Raw genomic sequence first — 20,074 nt, 5'->3', positions numbered from 1 at the left:
AATACCAAGAGAAGAGTACTCAACATTGTGTCATAAGCTACATGGGAAAAGGATCCAAAGAAGACTAGATACATGTTTATGTGTAAAAGAGCCACATCTTTCACACCTACAACAAGCAAAACATTGTAATCAAACTTGCTGTGAGAAACAATAAACATTGAATTAAAAAACGAACAAGTCAGTCGTGAGGCACAAACCTAAGGGGCTTTTTCCTGGCACAGTCCATTCTAATTGACAACCGAGAATATGACTTCCACGGAGGCTCTGTTGCCCGAGTAACCAGGTTTGGTAAAGGAGACCTGCTGCCGCCTTGTGGCCGTTTCTCAAAACAGCAGCTTTAAACCCAGTGCTAATGGTCACTTGATATTCAAAATCATTGCAGGCCTATAAATGACACCTGCCCTCAAAAACGATTCTTGGGTCGTCCATCGAGGAAAAAAACTCAAAAGACGTGCACATTTCAAAACGACAATTTCAAGAGGCATATTTTGTGCACATTTTGTCTTCTCTTTCTTTCTTTCTCTTGTGATAAATAAAAGGGCATGGAAAAATGCTCAACATCAGGAATTAATAAAGCCATGCAAATCCAGTCGACAGAAACGTTCACCCACCGTCGTCAGAATGATCATCAGCCACAGAGTCTACAAAGAATAAATGCTCAAGGTGTTTTAGAGAACTCTGTGCCCTCTAGCTGCCGCTGGGACGTAACCTGGGAACACAGTAGTGAGGACACCGTGGAGGTGCGTTGAAAGGTAAAAATTGAGCTAACCTGTAATCGGGTAGGCCCACTGATGGGCCTATCTCCCGAGTAGACCAAAATCAAAAAGACACAGGCTGGCCATCCTGCACTGCAGCAACATGTACCATCGCCAAGACTTGGAAGAAACCCAAATGTCCATCAACAGAACAATGCACCAAGAAGAAGGGGGCCCATGCGCACAATGGAACATGAGCCACGGAAGAGCATGCAACAGTGCCGCTGGCACCACCGTAGAAGGATCTAGAGATACCCACCCAAAAGGAAGTACGAAAGAAACCGAAATAGAAATATCCTATGACATCACTTATAGCTGTTACTTCAACATTGATACCCATGAAGTCATTTCCAAGAGAAGGCCGTGCATAGATGCAGAAAACCAACTATGCTTAACCAAGTGGAAAGGTGTAAGGAATGTATGAATTTGGATATGGGGGTTTACAGACATGTACTGATACATATGAAATATATAATCACAAAATACCTAAGGAATACCAAGAGAGGTCGACTCAACACTCTGTAATAACCTACACGGGAAAGGATCCAAAGATGAATAGATTGATACATACATATGATGAACCAGATGCAGTACACCTAGAACACACACCACATTTTGATCCAATTGGCTGTGATACTAGATAACAATTAAATTTTAAAAAACACACAAGAAGTAAGGAGATATAAGCTCTTGGGGGTTTGCCCTGACACACTGCACTCTCATTTGCAGCCTACTAACACAATTTCCAGGAAGCCTCTGTTGCAGGAAAACCCAGAGTTGGAAATGGAGAAATGCTGCCGCCTTGTGGCCGTTTCCCGCAAGAGCGGCTTTAAACGGATAGCTATGGGTCACTTAACATTCACAAGGACTCAGGCCTCTAAAAGACACCTGCCCTCAAAAAAAAAAATGTCCTGAGCTCGGCAGTCGTGAAAAAAATTCAAAGCAGGCAAATGTGTCAAAGAGATAGTATGAAGAGGTAAGTTTTACTCACTCTTTATCAAAAAAAGCAAAATGGAGAAAAGCTCAACCTCAGGAATGATCAGACTCCTCTAAGCTACAAAAAGCTTTCAGCTCACCCAAGTTAACTACCGTCAGCCAAAAGACTACAAACAATAAATGCTGAAGGGGTTTTAGAGAACTCTGTTCCCTCTGTCTGCGGAGGACATGTCTAGTTGTAACAGCCAATAATGAGAACAGAAAGGAGCTGCGTTTTCAATTAAAAATTGAGCCACCCTTCCATCCAGAACACCCACAGCCGAGCCTCTCACCTGAGAAGACAGGCTGCAAGAGCTGCACTCCACGAGTTTTCACAGTAGCCAAGACACCGAAGCAACCCAAATGTCCATCAACAGATGAATGGATAAGAAGAGCTGGTCCGTGGACACAGTGGACTATTAGCCATGGAAAACAAGGAAACACTGCTCTTTGAGGCACCCGAGATGAGCCTAGAGATCATCACAGAACATGAGTTAAGTCGGAAAGCAAAAGGCATATCGTATGACATCACCTATAGGCGTTATCTAACAGCTGACACAAATGAACATATTTCCACAAAGAAAGACACTCACACACTTAGAAAACAAACTAAGCTTAAGTAAAATGAAAGGTGGGGGGAATGGATAAATTAAGATTAGTGTCACCATATGTGTACAAATACGTATTAAATATATATATCAAACAGACCGACCATATAGCAAGGGAGGTCACCAGAACACTCTGCAATAATTTACATGGGAAGAGGATCTGTACAAGAATATATATATATATATATATATATATATATATATATATATATATATATATATATAACGTACAAATGAACCAGATTCTGTACATATAGGACCAACAGTATTCTAATCATTACCCCAATTTAAACAAATTAAAAGAGCGAAGAAGAAGTAATGTGACATACACATCTGGGGTTTTTTCCTGGCACATTCCATTCTAATTGACAACCTGGGAACAGGACTTCCAGAAGGCTCTGCTGCCCTAGTAACCAGATGTGGGAATGTAGCAATGCTGACGCCTTGTGGCCGTTTCCCACAGCAGCAGCTTTAAAGTCAGTGCTAATGGTCACTCAATATTCACACCCATTGCAGGCTTGTAAATGACACCTGACCTCCAAAACAAAATCCTGGGGTCGAAAATCGACCAAAAAAGTCGAAAGAGGGCAACCTTCCAAGAAGACAATTTCGAGAGGTTTATTGTACTCACGGGGTTTTTTTTTTTTCTGTTTTTGTTTAACAGAATAAAAAAAGGCGTGGAAAAATGCTGAACCTTAGGAATTATTAGACACGAAAATACACGTTAAAAAAACCTATCATGTCACACGACTCAGCATGGCCAGCAGCAAAACTTCTGCAAACAAGAAATGCTGACGGGGTGGTGAAGAAATGCGTACCCTCGGTTCTAAGTGGGACGTGGTAAGAGCCCCTAAGGAAAACACAGTGGAGTTGCCTGGAAACGGTCAACATTGAGCGACCGTTCAATCAAGCATAGCCACTGCTGGGTCTATCACCTGAGAGGATGAGAATCAAAAAGACACGGGCTGGCAATCCTGCAATCCAGCAATGTTTACCATAGCCAACACTTGGAAGCAATGAAAATGCCCAGCCACAGAGTAATGCAGAAAGGAGCAGTGGTCCATGGACACAATGGAAGAGTACTCCAGTGAAAAGTAGAAATTCCATTTTAAAAACAGATATAAGTAAGGAGACATCAGCTTTGGGGGGTTTCTCCAGACACATCCCACCGTCATTGATAACCGAGGAACACCACTGGCAGGAAGGTCTGCTTCACTAGTTACCAGAGTGGGAAACGCAGAAATGCTGCAGCCCTCTGGCCGTTACCTGCAACGGCAGCTTGAAAACCCGTGCTAATGGTCACTTCGTGTGCACAAGTTCTGGAGGGCTGTCAATGAAACCTGCCCTCAAAATGTCTTGAGGGAGGTAGTGGCCAAAATATTTCAAAAGGCGGCACATAGTTCAAGAAAAGAATGTGATGAGGTAAGATACACACACAGTTTGAAGGAAAAAAGGACATCCCTGAAAGCTCAATTTCAAGGCTTTATGAGACGCATGCAAATCCAACCACAGAGGTATCGGCTCACACCAGTCAGAAGAACCATCAGCAACAAAACTACCAACAATTCATGCTGAAGGGGTTGTGGAGAAGTGCATACCCTCTAGGTTAAGTGGGACTTTGCCGCCAGCCGCGGCGGGTCCTCAAAGTGTAGCAACAACCGACGAGAGGGGGTAGGGAACTGAACGCACCAAGGTATGGGATCAGAAGGGCACAAGCAACTGACGCTTGCAAGGCAAGTTTAATAACAAAGCCTAGCCGTATATATACCCCTAAAGCAGGGAATTTGCTTCGTCACGCCTTATCGGCATCAGCTGGTTGGTTGGCTTCTCGGCTTAGTCACACCTTATCAGCATCAGCTGGTTGGTTGGCTGCTCGGCTTCTCCCTCAAAGGCACCAATTTCCCCTCCAGGGTTGCTTTTCCTAGCTTTAGGGAACAACCAGGGACTCCCAGTAACTGAGCAGGTCCCTGGAGCGATTTGGCCAAAGGCCATCTCCTTTTGTATGTTCATACCATAAAGTCCAGGATGCATACCAAGGAGAGTACAGTCGGGCCCTGAGGCTTAGGAGGGTCTTAGTGGCGCCTTCCTCAGAGGGCAATGCTCGCCACAGGACTTCACCTGGTAAGAGGCACTAATGGGAACAGAATGGAGGTGCCTTTACAAGGTAAACACTGAGTTACGATATGATCCAGCAGGCACACTCGTGGGCCTATAACCTAAGAAAGAAGACAGAAGTGGAAAGACACAGGCAGGCAAATCTGCATTGCAGGAGTATTACAATAGCCAGGACATGGAAGCAAGCAGAAAGTCCATCAACAGATGAGTGGACAAAGAAGAACAGGGACCTGAACAGATGGACTATTAGCCAAGGAACAAAAGGAAACAATGCCATCAACAGCACCATCGGTGAGGCTAGAGTTCATCACGCACCTTGCAGTAAGTCACAGAGCGAAAGATACATAGCCTACGATATCACTTATAGGTGTTCCCTGAAAATTGATATCACTGAAGTTATTTCCACAGAGAAAGGCAATCACAGATGCAATAAACAGATTTATGGTTCACCCATGGACAGGTGTGAGAATTGTGTACATTAGGAAATTGGGTTTAAGAGAGAGATACCAACACAGGTGAAATACAAAATCACCAAAGGCCTACGGAATACCAAGAGAAGAGTACTCAACATTGTGTCATAAGCTCCATGGGAAAAGGATCCAAAGAAGACTAGATACATGTTTATGTGTAAAAGAGCCACATCTTTCACACCTACAACAAGCAAAACATTGTAATCAAACTTGCTGTGAGAAACAATAAACATTGAATTAAAAAACGAACAAGTCAGTCGTGAGGCACAAACCTAAGGGGCTTTTTCCTGGCACAGTCCATTCTAATTGACAACCGAGAATACGACTTCCACGGAGGCTCTGTTGCCCGAGTAACCAGGTTTGGTAAAGGAGACCTGCTGCCGCCTTGTGGCCGTTTCTCAAAACAGCAGCTTTAAACCCAGTGCTAATGGTCACTTGATATTCAAAATCATTGCAGGCCTATAAATGACACCTGCCCTCAAAAACGATTCTTGGGTCGTCCATCGAGGAAAAAAACTCAAAAGACGTGCACATTTCAAAACGACAATTTCAAGAGGCATATTTTGTGCACATTTTGTCTTCTCTTTCTTTCTTTCTCTTGTGATAAATAAAAGGGCATGGAAAAATGCTCAACATCAGGAATTAATAAAGCCATGCAAATCCAGTCGACAGAAACGTTCACCCACCGTCGTCAGAATGATCATCAGCCACAGAGTCTACAAAGAATAAATGCTCAAGGTGTTTTAGAGAACTCTGTGCCCTCTAGCTGCCGCTGGGACGTAACCTGGGAACAGCTAGTAGTGAGGACACCGTGGAGGTGCGTTGAAAGGTAAAAATTGAGCTAACCTGTAATCGGGTAGGCCCACTGATGGGCCTATCTCCCGAGTAGACCAAAATCAAAAAGACACAGGCTGGCCATCCTGCACTGCAGCAACATGTACCATCGCCAAGACTTGGAAGAAACCCAAATGTCCATCAACAGAACAATGCACCAAGAAGAAGGGGGCCCATGCGCACAATGGAACATGAGCCACGGAAGAGCATGCAACAGTGCCGCTGGCACCACCGTAGAAGGATCTAGAGATACCCACCCAAAAGGAAGTACGAAAGAAACCGAAATAGAAATATCCTATGACATCACTTATAGCTGTTACTTCAACATTGATACCCATGAAGTCATTTCCAAGAGAAGGCCGTGCATAGATGCAGAAAACCAACTATGCTTAACCAAGTGGAAAGGTGTAAGGAATGTATGAATTTGGATATGGGGGTTTACAGACATGTACTGATACATATGAAATATATAATCACAAAATACCTAAGGAATACCAAGAGAGGTCGACTCAACACTCTGTAATAACCTACACGGGAAAGGATCCAAAGATGAATAGATTGATACATACATATGATGAACCAGATGCAGTACACCTAGAACACACACCACATTTTTATCCAATTGGCTGTGATACTAGATAACAATTAAATTTTAAAAAACACACAAGAAGTAAGGAGATATAAGCTCTTGGGGGTTTGCCCTGACACACTGCACTCTCATTTGCAGCCTACTAACACAATTTCCAGGAAGCCTCTGTTGCAGGAAAACCCAGAGTTGGAAATGGAGAAATGCTGCCGCCTTGTGGCCGTTTCCCGCAAGAGCGGCTTTAAACGGATAGCTATGGGTCACTTAACATTCACAAGGACTCAGGCCTCTAAAAGACACCTGCCCTCAAAAAAAAAAAATGTCCTGAGCTCGGCAGTCGTGAAAAAAATTCAAAGCAGGCAAATGTGTCAAAGAGATAGTATGAAGAGGTAAGTTTTACTCACTCTTTATCAAAAAAAGCAAAATGGAGAAAAGCTCAACCTCAGGAATGATCAGACTCCTCTAAGCTACAAAAAGCTTTCAGCTCACCCAAGTTAACTACCGTCAGCCAAAAGACTACAAACAATAAATGCTGAAGGGGTTTTAGAGAACTCTGTTCCCTCTGTCTGCGGAGGACATGTCTAGTTGTAACAGCCAATAATGAGAACAGAAAGGAGCTGCGTTTTCAATTAAAAATTGAGCCACCCTTCCATCCAGAACACCCACAGCCGAGCCTCTCACCTGAGAAGACAGGCTGCAAGAGCTGCACTCCACGAGTTTTCACAGTAGCCAAGACACCGAAGCAACCCAAATGTCCATCAACAGATGAATGGATAAGAAGAGCTGGTCCGTGGACACAGTGGACTATTAGCCATGGAAAACAAGGAAACACTGCTCTTTGAGGCACCCGAGATGAGCCTAGAGATCATCACAGAACATGAGTTAAGTCGGAAAGCAAAAGGCATATCGTATGACATCACCTATAGGCGTTATCTAACAGCTGACACAAATGAACATATTTCCACAAAGAAAGACACTCACACACTTAGAAAACAAACTAAGCTTAAGTAAAATGAAAGGTGGGGGGAATGGATAAATTAAGATTAGTGTCACCATATGTGTACAAATACGTATTAAATATATATATCAAACAGACCGACCATATAGCAAGGGAGGTCACCAGAACACTCTGCAATAATTTACATGGGAAGAGGATCTGTACAAGAATATATATATATATATATATATATATATATATATATATATATATATATATATATATAACGTACAAATGAACCAGATTCTGTACATATAGGACCAACAGTATTCTAATCATTACCCCAATTTAAACAAATTAAAAGAGCGAAGAAGAAGTAATGTGACATACACATCTGGGGTTTTTTCCTGGCACATTCCATTCTAATTGACAACCTGGGAACAGGACTTCCAGAAGGCTCTGCTGCCCTAGTAACCAGATGTGGGAATGTAGCAATGCTGACGCCTTGTGGCCGTTTCCCACAGCAGCAGCTTTAAAGTCAGTGCTAATGGTCACTCAATATTCACACCCATTGCAGGCTTGTAAATGACACCTGACCTCCAAAACAAAATCCTGGGGTCGAAAATCGACCAAAAAAGTCGAAAGAGGGCAACCTTCCAAGAAGACAATTTCGAGAGGTTTATTGTACTCACGGGGTTTTTTTTTTTCTGTTTTTGTTTAACAGAATAAAAAAAGGCGTGGAAAAATGCTGAACCTTAGGAATTATTAGACACGAAAATACACGTTAAAAAAACCTATCATGTCACACGACTCAGCATGGCCAGCAGCAAAACTTCTGCAAACAAGAAATGCTGACGGGGTGGTGAAGAAATGCGTACCCTCGGTTCTAAGTGGGACGTGGTAAGAGCCCCTAAGGAAAACACAGTGGAGTTGCCTGGAAAGGGTCAACATTGAGCGACCGTTCAATCAAGCATAGCCACTGCTGGGTCTATCACCTGAGAGGATGAGAATCAAAAAGACACGGGCTGGCAATCCTGCAATCCAGCAATGTTTACCATAGCCAACACTTGGAAGCAATGAAAATGCCCAGCCACAGAGGAATGCAGAAAGGAGCAGTGGTCCATGGACACAATGGAAGAGTACTCCAGTGAAAAGTAGAAATTCCATTTTAAAAACAGATATAAGTAAGGAGACATCAGCTTTGGGGGGTTTCTCCAGACACATCCCACCGTCATTGATAACCGAGGAACACCACTGGCAGGAAGGTCTGCTTCACTAGTTACCAGAGTGGGAAACGCAGAAATGCTGCAGCCCTCTGGCCGTTACCTGCAACGGCAGCTTGAAAACCCGTGCTAATGGTCACTTCGTGTGCACAAGTTCTGGAGGGCTGTCAATGAAACCTGCCCTCAAAATGTCTTGAGGGAGGTAGTGGCCAAAATATTTCAAAAGGCGGCACATAGTTCAAGAAAAGAATGTGATGAGGTAAGATACACACACAGTTTGAAGGAAAAAAGGACATCCCTGAAAGCTCAATTTCAAGGCTTTATGAGACGCATGCAAATCCAACCACAGAGGTATCGGCTCACACCAGTCAGAAGAACCATCAGCAACAAAACTACCAACAATTCATGCTGAAGGGGTTGTGGAGAAGTGCATACCCTCTAGGTTAAGTGGGACTTTGCCGCCAGCCGCGGCGGGTCCTCAAAGTGTAGCAACAACCGACGAGAGGGGGTAGGGAACTGAACGCACCAAGGTATGGGATCAGAAGGGCACAAGCAACTGACGCTTGCAAGGCAAGTTTAATAACAAAGCCTAGCCGTATATATACCCCTAAAGCAGGGAATTTGCTTCGTCACGCCTTATCGGCATCAGCTGGTTGGTTGGCTTCTCGGCTTAGTCACACCTTATCAGCATCAGCTGGTTGGTTGGCTGCTCGGCTTCTCCCTCAAAGGCACCAATTTCCCCTCCAGGGTTGCTTTTCCTAGCTTTAGGGAACAACCAGGGACTCCCAGTAACTGAGCAGGTCCCTGGAGCGATTTGGCCAAAGGCCATCTCCTTTTGTATGTTCATACCATAAAGTCCAGGATGCATACCAAGGAGAGTACAGTCGGGCCCTGAGGCTTAGGAGGGTCTTAGTGGCGCCTTCCTCAGAGGGCAATGCTCGCCACAGGACTTCACCTGGTAAGAGGCACTAATGGGAACAGAATGGAGGTGCCTTTACAAGGTAAACACTGAGTTACGATATGATCCAGCAGGCCCACTCCTGGGCCTATAACCTAAGAAAGAAGACAGAAGTGGAAAGACACAGGCAGGCAAATCTGCATTGCAGGAGTATTACAATAGCCAGGACATGGAAGCAAGCAGAAAGTCCATCAACAGATGAGTGGACAAAGAAGAACAGGGACCTGAACAGATGGAATATTAGCCAAGGAACAAAAGGAAACAATGCCATCAACAGCACCATCGGTGAGGCTAGAGTTCATCACGCACCTTGCAGTAAGTCACAGAGCGAAAGATACATAGCCTACGATATCACTTATAGGTGTTCCCTGAAAATTGATATCACTGAAGTTATTTCCACAGAGAAAGGCAATCACAGATGCAATAAACAGATTTATGGTTCACCCATGGACAGGTGTGAGAATTGTGTACATTAGGAAATTGGGTTTAAGAGAGAGATACCAACACAGGTGAAATACAAAATCACCAAAGGCCTACGGAATACCAAGAGAAGAGTACTCAACATTGTGTCATAAGCTCCATGGGAAAAGGATCCAAAGAAGACTAGATACATGTTTATGTGTAAAAGAGCCACATCTTTCACACCTACAACAAGCAAAACATTGTAATCAAACTTGCTGTGAGAAACAATAAACATTGAATTAAAAAACGAACAAGTCAGTCGTGAGGCACAAACCTAAGGGGCTTTTTCCTGGCACAGTCCATTCTAATTGACAACCGAGAATACGACTTCCACGGAGGCTCTGTTGCCCGAGTAACCAGGTTTGGTAAAGGAGACCTGCTGCCGCCTTGTGGCCGTTTCTCAAAACAGCAGCTTTAAACCCAGTGCTAATGGTCACTTGATATTCAAAATCATTGCAGGCCTATAAATGACACCTGCCCTCAAAAACGATTCTTGGGTCGTCCATCGAGGAAAAAAACTCAAAAGACGTGCACATTTCAAAACGACAATTTCAAGAGGCATATTTTGTGCACATTTTGTCTTCTCTTTCTTTCTTTCTCTTGTGATAAATAAAAGGGCATGGAAAAATGCTCAACATCAGGAATTAATAAAGCCATGCAAATCCAGTCGACAGAAACGTTCACCCACCGTCGTCAGAATGATCATCAGCCACAGAGTCTACAAAGAATAAATGCTCAAGGTGTTTTAGAGAACTCTGTGCCCTCTAGCTGCCGCTGGGACGTAACCTGGGAACAGCTAGTAGTGAGGACACCGTGGAGGTGCGTTGAAAGGTAAAAATTGAGCTAACCTGTAATCGGGTAGGCCCACTGATGGGCCTATCTCCCGAGTAGACCAAAATCAAAAAGACACAGGCTGGCCATCCTGCACTGCAGCAACATGTACCATCGCCAAGACTTGGAAGAAATCCAAATGTCCATCAACAGAACAATGCACCAAGAAGAAGGGGGCCCATGCGCACAATGGAACATGAGCCACGGAAGAGCATGCAACAGTGCCGCTGGCACCACCGTAGAAGGATCTAGAGATACCCACCCAAAAGGAAGTACGAAAGAAACCGAAATAGAAATATCCTATGACATCACTTATAGCTGTTACTTCAACATTGATACCCATGAAGTCATTTCCAAGAGAAGGCCGTGCATAGATGCAGAAAACCAACTATGCTTAACCAAGTGGAAAGGTGTAAGGAATGTATGAATTTGGATATGGGGGTTTACAGACATGTACTGATACATATGAAATATATAATCACAAAATACCTAAGGAATACCAAGAGAGGTCGACTCAACACTCTGTAATAACCTACACGGGAAAGGATCCAAAGATGAATAGATTGATACATACATATGATGAACCAGATGCAGTACACCTAGAACACACACCACATTTTGATCCAATTGGCTGTGATACTAGATAACAATTAAATTTTAAAAAACACACAAGAAGTAAGGAGATATAAGCTCTTGGGGGTTTGCCCTGACACACTGCACTCTCATTTGCAGCCTACTAACACAATTTCCAGGAAGCCTCTGTTGCAGGAAAACCCAGAGTTGGAAATGGAGAAATGCTGCCGCCTTGTGGCCGTTTCCCGCAAGAGCGGCTTTAAACGGATAGCTATGGGTCACTTAACATTCACAAGGACTCAGGCCTCTAAAAGACACCTGCCCTCAAAAAAAAAAAATGTCCTGAGCTCGGCAGTGGTGAAAAAAATTCAAAGCAGGCAAATGTGTCAAAGAGATAGTATGAAGAGGTAAGTTTTACTCACTCTTTATCAAAAAAAGCAAAATGGAGAAAAGCTCAACCTCAGGAATGATCAGACTCCTCTAAGCTACAAAAAGCTTTCAGCTCACCCAAGTTAACTACCGTCAGCCAAAAGACTACAAACAATAAATGCTGAAGGGGTTTTAGAGAACTCTGTTCCCTCTGTCTGCGGAGGACATGTCTAGTTGTAACAGCCAATAATGAGAACAGAAAGGAGCTGCGTTTTCAATTAAAAATTGAGCCACCCTTCCATCCAGAACACCCACAGCCGAGCCTCTCACCTGAGAAGACAGGCTGCAAGAGCTGCACTCCACGAGTTTTCACAGTAGCCAAGACACCGAAGCAACCCAAATGTCCATCAACAGATGAATGGATAAGAAGAGCTGGTCCGTGGACACAGTGGACTATTAGCCATGGAAAACAAGGAAACACTGCTCTTTGAGGCACCCGAGATGAGCCTAGAGATCATCACAGAACATGAGTTAAGTCGGAAAGCAAAAGGCATACCGTATGACATCACCTATAGGCGTTATCTAACAGCTGACACAAATGAACATATTTCCACAAAGAAAGACACTCACACACTTAGAAAACAAACTAAGCTTAAGTAAAATGAAAGGTGGGGGGAATGGATAAATTAAGATTAGTGTCACCATATGTGTACAAATACGTATTAAATATATATATCAAACAGACCGACCATATAGCAAGGGAGGTCACCAGAACACTCTGCAATAATTTACATGGGAAGAGGATCTGTACAAGAATATATATATATATATATATATATATATATATATATATATATATATATATATAACGTACAAATGAACCAGATTCTGTACATATAGGACCAACAGTATTCTAATCATTACCCCAATTTAAACAAATTAAAAGAGCGAAGAAGAAGTAATGTGACATACACATCTGGGGTTTTTTCCTGGCACATTCCATTCTAATTGACAACCTGGGAACAGGACTTCCAGAAGGCTCTGCTGCCCTAGTAACCAGATGTGGGAATGTAGCAATGCTGACGCCTTGTGGCCGTTTCCCACAGCAGCAGCTTTAAAGTCAGTGCTAATGGTCACTCAATATTCACACCCATTGCAGGCTTGTAAATGACACCTGACCTCCAAAACAAAATCCTGGGGTCGAAAATCGACCAAAAAAGTCGAAAGAGGGCAACCTTCCAAGAAGACAATTTCGAGAGGTTTATTGTACTCACGGGGTTTTTTTTTTTCTGTTTTTGTTTAACAGAATAAAAAAAGGCGTGGAAAAATGCTGAACCTTAGGAATTATTAGACACGAAAATACACGTTAAAAAAACCTATCATGTCACACGACTCAGCATGGCCAGCAGCAAAACTTCTGCAAACAAGAAATGCTGACGGGGTGGTGAAGAAATGCGTACCCTCGGTTCTAAGTGGGACGTGGTAAGAGCCCCTAAGGAAAACACAGTGGAGTTGCCTGGAAAGGGTCAACATTGAGCGACCGTTCAATCAAGCATAGCCACTGCTGGGTCTATCACCTGAGAGGATGAGAATCAAAAAGACACGGGCTGGCAATCCTGCAATCCAGCAATGTTTACCATAGCCAACACTTGGAAGCAATGAAAATGCCCAGCCACAGAGGAATGCAGAAAGGAGCAGTGGTCCATGGACACAATGGAAGAGTACTCCAGTGAAAAGTAGAAATTCCATTTTAAAAACAGATATAAGTAAGGAGACATCAGCTTTGGGGGGTTTCTCCAGACACATCCCACCGTCATTGATAACCGAGGAACACCACTGGCAGGAAGGTCTGCTTCACTAGTTACCAGAGTGGGAAACGCAGAAATGCTGCAGCCCTCTGGCCGTTACCTGCAACGGCAGCTTGAAAACCCGTGCTAATGGTCACTTCGTGTGCACAAGTTCTGGAGGGCTGTCAATGAAACCTGCCCTCAAAATGTCTTGAGGGAGGTAGTGGCCAAAATATTTCAAAAGGCGGCACATAGTTCAAGAAAAGAATGTGATGAGGTAAGATACACACACAGTTTGAAGGAAAAAAGGACATCCCTGAAAGCTCAATTTCAAGGCTTTATGAGACGCATGCAAATCCAACCACAGAGGTATCGGCTCACACCAGTCAGAAGAACCATCAGCAACAAAACTACCAACAATTCATGCTGAAGGGGTTGTGGAGAAGTGCATACCCTCTAGGTTAAGTGGGACTTTGCCGCCAGCCGCGGCGGGTCCTCAAAGTGTAGCAACAACCGACGAGAGGGGGTAGGGAACTGAACGCACCAAGGTATGGGATCAGAAGGGCACAAGCAACTGACGCTTGCAAGGCAAGTTTAATAACAAAGCCTAGCCGTATATATACCCCTAAAGCAGGGAATTTGCTTCGTCACGCCTTATCGGCATCAGCTGGTTGGTTGGCTTCTCGGCTTAGTCACACCTTATCAGCATCAGCTGGTTGGTTGGCTGCTCGGCTTCTCCCTCAAAGGCACCAATTTCCCCTCCAGGGTTGCTTTTCCTAGCTTTAGGGAACAACCAGGGACTCCCAGTAACTGAGCAGGTCCCTGGAGCGATTTGGCCAAAGGCCATCTCCTTTTGTATGTTCATACCATAAAGTCCAGGATGCATACCAAGGAGAGTACAGTCGGGCCCTGAGGCTTAGGAGGGTCTTAGTGGCGCCTTCCTCAGAGGGCAATGCTCGCCACAGGACTTCACCTGGTAAGAGGCACTAATGGGAACAGAATGGAGGTGCCTTTACAAGGTAAACACTGAGTTACGATATGATCCAGCAGGCACACTCGTGGGCCTATAACCTAAGAAAGAAGACAGAAGTGGAAAGACACAGGCAGGCAAATCTGCATTGCAGGAGTATTACAATAGCCAGGACATGGAAGCAAGCAGAAAGTCCATCAACAGATGAGTGGACAAAGAAGAACAGGGACCTGAACAGATGGAATATTAGCCAAGGAACAAAAGGAAACAATGCCATCAACAGCACCATCGGTGAGGCTAGAGTTCATCACGCACCTTGCAGTAAGTCACAGAGCGAAAGATACATAGCCTACGATATCACTTATAGGTGTTCCCTGAAAATTGATATCACTGAAGTTATTTCCACAGAGAAAGGCAATCACAGATGCAATAAACAGATTTATGGTTCACCCATGGACAGGTGTGAGAATTGTGTACATTAGGAAATTGGGTTTAAGAGAGAGATACCAACACAGGTGAAATACAAAATCACCAAAGGCCTACGGAATACCAAGAGAAGAGTACTCAACATTGTGTCATAAGCTCCATGGGAAAAGGATCCAAAGAAGACTAGATACATGTTTATGTGTAAAAGAGCCACATCTTTCACACCTACAACAAGCAAAACATTGTAATCAAACTTGCTGTGAGAAACAATAAACATTGAATTAAAAAACGAACAAGTCAGTCGTGAGGCACAAACCTAAGGGGCTTTTTCCTGGCACAGTCCATTCTAATTGACAACCGAGAATACGACTTCCACGGAGGCTCTGTTGCCCGAGTAACCAGGTTTGGTAAAGGAGACCTGCTGCCGCCTTGTGGCCGTTTCTCAAAACAGCAGCTTTAAACCCAGTGCTAATGGTCACTTGATATTCAAAATCATTGCAGGCCTATAAATGACACCTGCCCTCAAAAACGATTCTTGGGTCGTCCATCGAGGAAAAAAACTCAAAAGACGTGCACATTTCAAAACGACAATTTCAAGAGGCATATTTTGTGCACATTTTGTCTTCTCTTTCTTTCTTTCTCTTGTGATAAATAAAAGGGCATGGAAAAATGCTCAACATCAGGAATTAATAAAGCCATGCAAATCCAGTCGACAGAAACGTTCACCCACCGTCGTCAGAATGATCATCAGCCACAGAGTCTACAAAGAATAAATGCTCAAGGTGTTTTAGAGAACTCTGTGCCCTCTAGCTGCCGCTGGGACGTAACCTGGGAACAGCTAGTAGTGAGGACACCGTGGAGGTGCGTTGAAAGGTAAAAATTGAGCTAACCTGTAATCGGGTAGGCCCACTGATGGGCCTATCTCCCGAGTAGACCAAAATCAAAAAGACACAGGCTGGCCATCCTGCACTGCAGCAACATGTACCATCGCCAAGACTTGGAAGAAACCCAAATGTCCATCAACAGAACAATGCACCAAGAAGAAGGGGGCCCATGCGCACAATGGAACATGAGCCACGGAAGAGCATGCAACAGTGCCGCTGGCACCACCGTAGAAGGATCTAGAGATACCCACCCAAAAGGAAGTACGAAAGAAACCGAAATAGAAATATCCTATGACATCACTTATAGCTGTTACTTCAACATTGATACCCATGAAGTCATTTCCAAGAGAAGGCCGTGCATAGATGCAGAAAACCAACTATGCTTAACCAAGTGGAAAGGTGTAAGGAATGTATGAATTTGGATATGGGGGTTTACAGACATGTACTGATACATATGAAATATATAATCACAAAATACCTAAGGAATACCAAGAGAGGTCGACTCAACACTCTGTAATAACCTACACGGGAAAGGATCCAAAGATGAATAGATTGATACATACATATGATGAACCAGATGCAGTACACCTAGAACACACACCACATTTTTATCCAATTGGCCGTGATACTAGATAACAATTAAATTTTAAAAAAACACACAAGAAGTAAGGAGATATAAGCTCTTGGGGGTTTGCCCTGACACACTGCACTCTCATTTGCAGCCTACTAACACAATTTCCAGGAAGCCTCTGTTGCAGGAAAACCCAGAGTTGGAAATGGAGAAATGCTGCCGCCTTGTGGCCGTTTCCCGCAAGAGCGGCTTTAAACGGATAGCTATGGGTCACTTAACATTCACAAGGACTCAGGCCTCTAAAAGACACCTGCCCTCAAAAAAAAAAATGTCCTGAGCTCGGCAGTCGTGAAAAAAATTCAAAGCAGGCAAATGTGTCAAAGAGATAGTATGAAGAGGTAAGTTTTACTCACTCTTTATCAAAAAAAGCAAAATGGAGAAAAGCTCAACCTCAGGAATGATCAGACTCCTCTAAGCTACAAAAAGCTTTCAGCTCACCCAAGTTAACTACCGTCAGCCAAAAGACTACAAACAATAAATGCTGAAGGGGTTTTAGAGAACTCTGTTCCCTCTGTCTGCGGAGGACATGTCTAGTTGTAACAGCCAATAATGAGAACAGAAAGGAGCTGCGTTTTCAATTAAAAATTGAGCCACCCTTCCATCCAGAACACCCACAGCCGAGCCTCTCACCTGAGAAGACAGGCTGCAAGAGCTGCACTCCACGAGTTTTCACAGTAGCCAAGACACCGAAGCAACCCAAATGTCCATCAACAGATGAATGGATAAGAAGAGCTGGTCCGTGGACACAGTGGACTATTAGCCATGGAAAACAAGGAAACACTGCTCTTTGAGGCACCCGAGATGAGCCTAGAGATCATCACAGAACATGAGTTAAGTCGGAAAGCAAAAGGCATACCGTATGACATCACCTATAGGCGTTATCTAACAGCTGACACAAATGAACATATTTCCACAAAGAAAGACACTCACACACTTAGAAAACAAACTAAGCTTAAGTAAAATGAAAGGTGGGGGGAATGGATAAATTAAGATTAGTGTCACCATATGTGTACAAATACGTATTAAATATATATATCAAACAGACCGACCATATAGCAAGGGAGGTCACCAGAACACTCTGCAATAATTTACATGGGAAGAGGATCTGTACAAGAATATATATATATATATATATATATATATATATATATATATATATATATATATATATATATATATATATAACGTACAAATGAACCAGATTCTGTACATATAGGACCAACAGTATTCTAATCATTACCCCAATTTAAACAAATTAAAAGAGCGAAGAAGAAGTAATGTGACATACACATCTGGGGTTTTTTCCTGGCACATTCCATTCTAATTGACAACCTGGGAACAGGACTTCCAGAAGGCTCTGCTGCCCTAGTAACCAGATGTGGGAATGTAGCAATGCTGACGCCTTGTGGCCGTTTCCCACAGCAGCAGCTTTAAAGTCAGTGCTAATGGTCACTCAATATTCACACCCATTGCAGGCTTGTAAATGACACCTGACCTCCAAAACAAAATCCTGGGGTCGAAAATCGACCAAAAAAGTCGAAAGAGGGCAACCTTCCAAGAAGACAATTTCGAGAGGTTTATTGTACTCACGGGGTTTTTTTTTTTTCTGTTTTTGTTTAACAGAATAAAAAAAGGCGTGGAAAAATGCTGAACCTTAGGAATTATTAGACACGAAAATACACGTTAAAAAAACCTATCATGTCACACGACTCAGCATGGCCAGCAGCAAAACTTCTGCAAACAAGAAATGCTGACGGGGTGGTGAAGAAATGCGTACCCTCGGTTCTAAGTGGGACGTGGTAAGAGCCCCTAAGGAAAACACAGTGGAGTTGCCTGGAAAGGGTCAACATTGAGCGACCGTTCAATCAAGCATAGCCACTGCTGGGTCTATCACCTGAGAGGATGAGAATCAAAAAGACACGGGCTGGCAATCCTGCAATCCAGCAATGTTTACCATAGCCAACACTTGGAAGCAATGAAAATGCCCAGCCACAGAGGAATGCAGAAAGGAGCAGTGGTCCATGGACACAATGGAAGAGTACTCCAGTGAAAAGTAGAAATTCCATTTTAAAAACAGATATAAGTAAGGAGACATCAGCTTTGGGGGGTTTCTCCAGACACATCCCACCGTCATTGATAACCGAGGAACACCACTGGCAGGAAGGTCTGCTTCACTAGTTACCAGAGTGGGAAACGCAGAAATGCTGCAGCCCTCTGGCCGTTACCTGCAACGGCAGCTTGAAAACCCGTGCTAATGGTCACTTCGTGTGCACAAGTTCTGGAGGGCTGTCAATGAAACCTGCCCTCAAAATGTCTTGAGGGAGGTAGTGGCCAAAATATTTCAAAAGGCGGCACATAGTTCAAGAAAAGAATGTGATGAGGTAAGATACACACACAGTTTGAAGGAAAAAAGGACATCCCTGAAAGCTCAATTTCAAGGCTTTATGAGACGCATGCAAATCCAACCACAGAGGTATCGGCTCACACCAGTCAGAAGAACCATCAGCAACAAAACTACCAACAATTCATGCTGAAGGGGTTGTGGAGAAGTGCATACCCTCTAGGTTAAGTGGGACTTTGCCGCCAGCCGCGGCGGGTCCTCAAAGTGTAGCAACAACCGACGAGAGGGGGTAGGGAACTGAACGCACCAAGGTATGGGATCAGAAGGGCACAAGCAACTGACGCTTGCAAGGCAAGTTTAATAACAAAGCCTAGCCGTATATATACCCCTAAAGCAGGGAATTTGCTTCGTCACGCCTTATCGGCATCAGCTGGTTGGTTGGCTTCTCGGCTTAGTCACACCTTATCAGCATCAGCTGGTTGGTTGGCTGCTCGGCTTCTCCCTCAAAGGCACCAATTTCCCCTCCAGGGTTGCTTTTCCTAGCTTTAGGGAACAACCAGGGACTCCCAGTAACTGAGCAGGTCCCTGGAGCGATTTGGCCAAAGGCCATCTCCTTTTGTATGTTCATACCATAAAGTCCAGGATGCATACCAAGGAGAGTACAGTCGGGCCCTGAGGCTTAGGAGGGTCTTAGTGGCGCCTTCCTCAGAGGGCAATGCTCGCCACAGGACTTCACCTGGTAAGAGGCACTAATGGGAACAGAATGGAGGTGCCTTTACAAGGTAAACACTGAGTTACGATATGATCCAGCAGGCACACTCGTGGGCCTATAACCTAAGAAAGAAGACAGAAGTGGAAAGACACAGGCAGGCAAATCTGCATTGCAGGAGTATTACAATAGCCAGGACATGGAAGCAAGCAGAAAGTCCATCAACAGATGAGTGGACAAAGAAGAACAGGGACCTGAACAGATGGAATATTAGCCAAGGAACAAAAGGAAACAATGCCATCAACAGCACCATCGGTGAGGCTAGAGTTCATCACGCACCTTGCAGTAAGTCACAGAGCGAAAGATACATAGCCTACGATATCACTTATAGGTGTTCCCTGAAAATTGATATCACTGAAGTTATTTCCACAGAGAAAGGCAATCACAGATGCAATAAACAGATTTATGGTTCACCCATGGACAGGTGTGAGAATTGTGTACATTAGGAAATTGGGTTTAAGAGAGAGATACCAACACAGGTGAAATACAAAATCACCAAAGGCCTACGGAATACCAAGAGAAGAGTACTCAACATTGTGTCATAAGCTCCATGGGAAAAGGATCCAAAGA

The sequence above is a fragment of the Kogia breviceps genome, chromosome 6 (assembly GCF_026419965.1).
Source record: "Kogia breviceps isolate mKogBre1 chromosome 6, mKogBre1 haplotype 1, whole genome shotgun sequence".
NCBI classification, from domain to species: domain Eukaryota; kingdom Metazoa; phylum Chordata; class Mammalia; order Artiodactyla; family Physeteridae; genus Kogia; species Kogia breviceps.
This window is presented reverse-complemented; position numbering follows the sequence as displayed.